Below are 8,157 nucleotides of genomic sequence, written 5' to 3' on the forward strand. Positions count from 1 at the left end.
GTGACGTCATCAACCGGCGCCGCCCGACGCCAACGGACCCACGTGAGCGCTCCTGGGCGGTCACGTGACTCCCGCGACCGTTGCTGGGCAACCGGGAAGGGACAGCGCGGCCTAAACTGAGCCCGGGCCTAGGCCTGGGATTGGGCCTTACCCAGCCCGGCCTGGCTGACCCCGGCCTTTGACCCCGGCCTGGGATAGAAGCTCGGTTGTCCCCTGTTCCCATCTCAGCCTGGTCCAGCTGTCACCAGACTCTGTCCCCTGTTCCTATTGTGAAAAACGCCAATCACTTTTTTTTTTTATTTTTTAAAGTTTAATAGTAATAAAATGGTTATAAAAATAGCAATACAATTAGAGTAATAAAAATTTGGACAATTTGGATTAGGACAATATGAGACAATAAAAACAAAGAGTCACGGACGTCCTGGTATGTTTCTCTGGGCAAAATAAGCCCAAAAAAGGACACACATTAACAGAGGATTAACCCTTAAAAACAATAGCCTGTTGCATATTCATACACCTCATACATTATGCATAAATTGAATTCAAACACAGGATTCTGTCTGGTCAGCATCAACTTCTTTTCAACTTAATCCTAACAGTGTCTTCAGGGCTGAGCAAGGCAGGACGAAGTTCATTTCTTCTGATAAGAGAGCAATAAATTCTCTTAATCTGAAAGATTTAGGTGGCTGCTATCTTGCTGTGAGTCCTTAAAAAAAAAGTATCTTACAGTTTCTTTTTTAACATTATGTTATAACCTAAAACTATATTTAACACACTACTAAAAAAATTAATACAGCATAACTTTCTAACATAACACATATAATATTCATTTTAATATTCGCAAAAAGCCAGTCATAAAATATACATTTTTCACACTATCTTAGTCTGGACCAGCTGTCCTCAGCCTAGGCCACCATGGCTCTCCTCAATCCCAGCCTCTGTTCCTTCCACAACTTCATCCAGCCATCTCCTGTCCCCATCCCTGCCTGGCCCAGTTATCCCCATTTCTCCTGTCCCCATCCCAGCCTGGCCCAATTGTCCCCATCCCAGCCTCGCCCAGTTGTCTCCATTTCTCCTGTCCCCATCCCTGCTTGGCCCAGCAGTCCCCATTTCTCCTGTCCCCATCCCTGCCTGGTTGGTCCAGCTGTCCCCATCTCCAATGACCATGTGCAAAATGCATATTTTATTACTGGCTTTTCTCAAATATTAAAATGAATATTATATATGCTATATAACAGAAAGTTATGCTGTATTAATTCTCTTAAGTAGTGTGTTAAATATAGTTTTAGGTTATAACATAATGTTAAAATAGAAACCATGCTATGTAAGATACATTTTTTAAAGGACTCACAGCGAGATAGCAGCCACAGGACACCTAAATCTTTCAGAGAAAAATAATTTATTGCTCTATTATCAGAAGAAACGAACTTCTTCCCACTCGCTCAGTTCTGAAGACACTGTCAGGATTAAGAGGAAGAAGTTGACACTGACCAGACAGAATCCTTTGTTTAAATAGAACTTATGCATCATGTATGAGCTGAATGAATATGCAACAAGTTATTGTTTTTAAGGGTTAATCCTCTGTTAACTTCTGTCCTTTCTTGGTCTTATTTTCACCAGAAAAAGGTACCCAGACATCTGTAACTCTTTGTTTTTATTTTCTCATATTGTCCTAATCCAAATTGTCCAAATTATTATTACTCTAATTATATTGCTATTTTTATAACTATTTTATTACTATTAAACTTTTAAAATTTTAAAAACAAGTGATTGGCGTTTTTCACAGTCAGATGGCTGCAGCATTTCTCCTGTGACTGTTGTCCAAAAAAAGATTCTTCCACGGTGTGCAAGAGCATTATCCACAAACTGATCCAAAATACTGGAATTATTTATAGTTCTGCACAGAAAAGGGGGAGCCAGTTTTTCTTTCTCCTGGCCTTGGATATTTTCCCACTTCTCCCTGGTCCATTGGTTCCATGTTCAGTTGGGTTGGGGTTTGGGTGATATTTTATCCCAAGTTTCTTCTTCTCTCTCCATATTTTCAGCTCCCAAGGCTTCACTAAGGCTGCAATTACCAAAACGCGTGAAACACAATTTTTCTCCTTGGAACCCATAAATTTTGGAGCCAGGCTGGGAGAGCTGGGAATGTTCAGCCTGGAGAAGGGAAGGCCCCAGGGAGACCTCAGAGCTCCTTCCAGTGCCTAAAGGGGCTTCAGGAGAGCTGGAGAGGGATTTGGGACAAGGGATGGAGGGACAGGACACAAGGAATGGCTTCAAACTGACAAAAGACAGGGTTAGATGGGATATTGGAAAAAATTCTTCCCTGTGAGGGTGGTGAGGTCCTGGAATGGAATTCCCAGAGAATCTGTGGCTGCCCCATCCCTGGAGGTGCCCAAGGCCAGGTTGGATTTGGCTTGGAGCAACCTGGTATGGTGGAATGTGTCCCTGCCTATGGTGGGGATTGGAATGGGATGATCTTCAAGGTTTCTTCCAACACAAACCATTCCAGGATTCTGGGATCTCCTGTATCAAGGTAAAACTGGTCCAGTTGTCCCCAGCCCCTGTCCCCACCCCCTGACCCCTCTCCTGTCACCAGTGTCCTCCCACATCCCGGCATGAGGGGGAGAATTCCTGGTGATCCAAAGGAAAATCTCCAGCAAAGAAATGTTAATTCCACCCATCAGCCTCGTGATTCCCTATTTCCCACACTTTTTCTGTCATTTATAAAATGCTTTGCAGGAAAACCGGTCTCAAATCTTCAAATTTACTGTGGAAGTGTAGAAAATTCTTAAGGAGTTTGTTTTCCAAATAATTTCATTCTTCCCCAAGGGAATAAACCCCATAAACAAAGAGCAGCAGAGCCTCAAGTGTGCAAAGGAGATAAAACTCCAGCCTAAAATTATCCAGGGAACAAAAAGCTGAGCCAAGGAGCTGGAGCAACACGACACCAGGATGGAACATTTGGAAAAGCAACCCATTATCAGCCTCAAATCCTTTAAAACAGACGTTGTCCCTTGGGATATCTCACTTCCTAATGCAGCCAGGGAGTTCTGCCTGTCCCAGCTCTGATCAAATCACATCTTTGGGATGAGCCTACAATTTCCCTGCTTGGAAATGGAGATTTAGTAAATAATTTTTGGTGTTTTGTGGCGTTTTAAAGTGGAATATGGGAAGAACCAGCTTGCTGGGATAAATTATTTTGCAAGAAAAGGCTTCAAAATACAAAGAATTTAGGGAGTTTGACCCTAAAACTGCTAAAAAATACTCCAAATCCTCTCTTTTTTCCAAGCCTTGCACACATGGGAACAGGCTGGGAGCCAGGCAGGCAGGAATGACAGATCTCCTCCCTTTGGGCGGCCTCAGATCAGCTTCAATTGATCCCAAATCCCACCCAGAGTTTCATAATGGCTTTAAACTGACAGGAATTGGCACTTGTGCCAAAAAAAATCCTCCTCCACTCCCAGCTGCTCCTTCCCTCCCTTGTGCTGGCACAGGGAGTCGAGTGCTTTGCATAAAAGAGCTCGGAACAAGCTGCTCTGAATTGAAATTAATTCAGCACACGTGGAGGAAAAGCTCATTTTTAACCCAGGGAAGCCATGGATCCACCACTCCCACAAATCCAACCTCAGGAAAAAGGCAAACTCAAAGCTGTTTTACCAATTTACACCAAAATTTGTAAGGAGAAAATGCAAAGTTTGGAGGATCTTGGACCACTTGGGGTCATCCTTGGATGTTTTCCATCGGGAGAGCTTTGGGATGGGGGTATCCAGAGATGGAGAAGCAGCATTTTAAGCATGAACTGGATCTTCTCCAGGGAATAGAGAAGAGCATCCTGCCTCGGGACAAGCAGCTGGCAGAAATCTCCCCTAGGATTTGTGCAGAGGGCAAAGGACAGATGAGGATGTTAAAATATTAAAATAAACCTTTTTTTTTTTTTCTGGCTTTCCAACCCATTCATTTCACAAGCACATATCCAAAAAGAATTCATGGCACTTTTAATTCACAGCACTAAGTTTCTATGACACTTTGGAAGTCTAATTTAATTTTTTTTTTTAAAGAGGGGGGAAAAAACCCCAAAAAAACCAACAAGTGAAGGGTTTTGAGTGAGTAAACATCCCAGGGAAGGGAACACAGGGAAGAGGAATTAAATTATCTCGTTCAGACCAAAAATAAATCCTTTCAATGTCCTAAAACATCATCCCAGTGCAGATCCAGGGACAAGTGTGCCAGAGGATCCCTGGATGCTGAAACACCCAGTACTGCCAGGGATCCATTTGCAGGAACAGCTTGTGTGGGACATCATGGAGTCATGGAATGGTTTGGGTTGGAAGGGACCTTCAGAGTCATTGAATTCCACCTCTTTCCATGGGCAGGGACACCTTCCACTATCCCAGGCTGCTCTAAGCCCCATCCAACCTGGTCTGGAACAATTCCAGGGATGGGGCAGCCACAGCTTTCCTGGAATGTCTTCAGCACTTTTGAGTCTCTGGGATTGTTGTGTCAAGATTTCAGGGAGATGGCTTATTTAAAGTGTAAAAAAATGGCAGACAATCCAGGAGGAAGTGGAAAATCAAAAGAGTGAAGGTTTAAAACCTGTGTAGTCCCAAGGTGAGTGGTTGTTCCCTGCATCCTTTTTCTGAAGGATTGGGAAGAGTCTGGAGGTGAGTGACCCATTCCCTGCTGTGGCAGCACCATCCATGGCATGGACTCATGGGATGTGATCTGGCTGCAGGACTTTTCCTTTTCCTTTTCCTTTTCCTTTTCCTTTTCCTTTTCCTTTTCCTTTTCCTTTTCCTTTTCCTTTTCCTTTTCCTTTTCCTTTTCCTTTTCCTCCTCCCTCTCCTTCTTCTCTTCCTCCTGTCCTTCTCCCTTTCACTTCTCCTTCCCATCTTTCTCTCCTCCTCCCCACCTTCCTTCTCCTTTTCTTTATCTCCTTCTCCTTTTCTTTATCTCCTTCTCCCTGTCCTCCTTCTCCTTCTCCTTCTCCTTCTCCTTCTCCTTCTCCTTCTCCTTCTCCTTCTCCTTCTCCTTCTCCTTCTCCTTCTCCTTCTCCTTCTCCTTCTCCTTCTCCTTCTCCTTCTCCTTCTCCTTCTCCTTCTCCTTCTCCTTCTCTTCTTTCTTCTTCTCAACATTTCCAGGGATGGGGCATCCTCAACTTCCCTGAGCATCCTGATCCAGCATCTCACCATCCTCACAGTGAACAATTTCTTCTTTATCTCCAATCTAAACCTCTCCCCCTTTTTTTAAATCCATCACCCCTCCTCCTGTCACTCCAGGCCCTACTAAAAACCCTTCCTCCCACTCCTACAGAAATCCATGGACACAGCCCCAGCTCCAAGAGGAGATCAGCAATTATTTATCACTGAAGAAATTTGCCTCTTCTACAAAATGTTTTTCCTATTTTAACTCCAATGGAGGAAAAAAAAAGTGCTTCCCAAGGGCAAACAAACTCTCAACTCACATTTTTTTGCTGATAACAGCAAGACTCCAGAGGAGAGCTCAAGGGAAGGAGATGTCTCCTGGGTTAGATGGAAAACAGAGAGCAAAATGTCAGGAATGGGAGAAGAAACGGCTGTAGGATCTTAAAGGAAAAGCTGCTGTCATTTATTGAGTGGGTGCTGCTTTTTGTGGTGTTGTCTGTTTTTTTGGGGATGTTTTTTGCCTCCAGTGGCACTGTCAGGGCAGGAGCTGCAGACAGACCTGAATCCACATGTTTGGGAAAGGGAGAAACCAGAGGGATGATCTCTGTGCTTCCATGTCATTGTCATACCCACTAGTAATTGTCATTGTCATTCCCAGTAGGACAATTCTTTTCCAAGGTATTTCAAGTGGGGACAGAGAGCAAATCCTCTTCTTTCTCCTCTATGTTTACCCACTGAATCCAGGATGGCTCATTTTGGAGGCAGAAGGACCAACCATGGATCAAAAACCTCAGCTACGAATCAATTAATCAAAAAATGTCCTAAATCCTCTGCTCTGTGGGAATGGGATCGTAGGGGCTGTGATATCCTATGGCAAAATGAGTTTCCTTTACTGAGTGAGGAAAGGAAACCAGAGGGACTCACAGGATCCAGCTCTGGGTTCCCCAACAGCAGAAGGACGTGAAGATGCTGGAGCAGATCCATAGGAGGCCACGGAGATGCTCCAAGGGATGGAGCCCCTCTGCTCTGGAACCAGCCTGGGACAGCTGGGAATGTCCAGCCTGGAGAAGGGCAGGATCCAGGGAGACCTCAGAGTCCCTTCCAGTGCCTGAAGGGGCTCCAGAAAAGCTGGAGAGGGACTTGGGACAAGGGATGGAGTGACAGGACACAGGGAATGGCTTCCCACTGCCAGACAGCAGGGTTAGATGGGATATTGGGAAGGAATTTCTCCCTGTGAGGGTGGTGAAGTTCTGGAATGGAATTCCAGAGAAGCTGTGGCTGCCCCATCCCTGGAAGTGTCCAAAGCCAGGTTGGAGCAGCCTGGTCTAGTGGAAGGTGTCCCTGCCCATGGCAAGGGTTGGAACTGGATGAATTTTAAGGTCCATTCCAACCCAAACCATTCCATGATTCTGATATGACTCCACCATATCCTGGCAATGGAAACATGACTTTTCCCTTGCCAATTCCAAGGCATAGAATCAATGCACCAGGAAACAGTGGCAGAATTCCCAAAAATATTTGTTCATGTGAAATCATCACTATTGATCCAACTTCAGCTGTGAAGGGGAGAGGACTTTGTTCCCCAGGTGCTTGGGCCTTGGACTTTTCCCTGCTTGGAAAGGTTGGGAAAAAAATCCATACACTGCCAATTGTAAATATTTGGATTAGGAGTATGGTTTGGATGGTCAGAATTGCCCAGTAGAGCTCTTCCAGGAGCATGTGGCCATCCAGGGATCTGATTTTATCCCAATTTAATGCAGTTACACCACCAGCTGCCATTGCAAAATTCCCACCTTGCAGGAGCTGTCAGAAAACATTTGCGAATCCTTTTGGCTTCAGGAAATTTCACAACAGCACCAAAGAGAGGGGAAGCAAACTTCCTGACAATCTGAGCCATGGCTTTTGATGAAAAAGCTGGGGGGAAAGTGACATCAGATGCTCCTTGCAAGCCCTGGATGAGAGGGAAGGATGTTCAAGAAAGAAGGAAGTGAATTTTTGAGACCTTTCTGTTTTGTTTTGTTTTGTTTTTTACCTTGTTCCTCTCCCAGCTGGATCTCTGGATTTCTGTGGGCAGCACCACTCAGCAAAACAGAGGTCAATGCACATCCAAAAGTCACAGAGGGAATTCAACTTGCTTGATTCCTCCTGGGACCAATTTTTCCTACACATTTCACCCACTGAAGCTCCCTGTGTATTGGTGGGGCACCTTTTGATGGAGCTTGGCACATCCATGGCTTCTCCTTGTCTTCCCAACAGCTCCACGATGTCCCAACGCTTCTCCTGACCTGCACAGATGAGTCACATCCAGGTTTTTAAGAAGAACCATGAATTTTGGGTGCTCAGCAGCACCAGCTTGGGGGCACACCATTATTCCTGGGGGCCACATGGAGACTCCAGCTCCTCTTCTCCTTAGGGTTCTTTGCTCTGGGAACTCCTTTCTGCAAGCTTTGCTCCGGAGAGGCTAAAATTAAACCAGTGATTCCATTGCTGACTGAAAACAGAGCATTCCTTCCCCACCCACGTGTTTTGGATGGACATCAGAAGCCAAACCCCGGCTGCTCAGCCCCATGTGGAAAAACAATCTTCTATTCTGATCCTCCATCCACCGCAGCTCGCTCCGATCGGGATGTTCAGTTCCCAGCCCGGTGTTCAGGGGGGATCTGAAATGGGATTTGCCTGGAAATGGAAAACATAAACACAAGAAGCCACTATCTCTGCAGCTTATTGCCCTGAACAAAAGCTTATTCTGCTCCAGAGGAGGGGGGGGGCAACAGAAGTTAATTCATGGATAAATGAAGGAAAATAAAATCCCTTCACAATCTCCTTTCCACCCTGTATGTCCCCAGGTTCTTTGGGGAAGTGGAGATTTGCAGGGAGCCAGTGAAAAGATGGAGATCTTTCTCTCTTTCCCTCTCTCTCTCTCTCTGCAATTCCAATCCTCATGGGGGTAAAATCCTAAATATCCCAGTCCTCACTGAGCCATTTCCAGGTAGTGCAAACCAGCTCCATGGCCATC

Source organism: Ammospiza nelsoni, chromosome 1, assembly GCF_027579445.1.
Source record: "Ammospiza nelsoni isolate bAmmNel1 chromosome 1, bAmmNel1.pri, whole genome shotgun sequence".
Classification (NCBI taxonomy): domain Eukaryota; kingdom Metazoa; phylum Chordata; class Aves; order Passeriformes; family Passerellidae; genus Ammospiza; species Ammospiza nelsoni.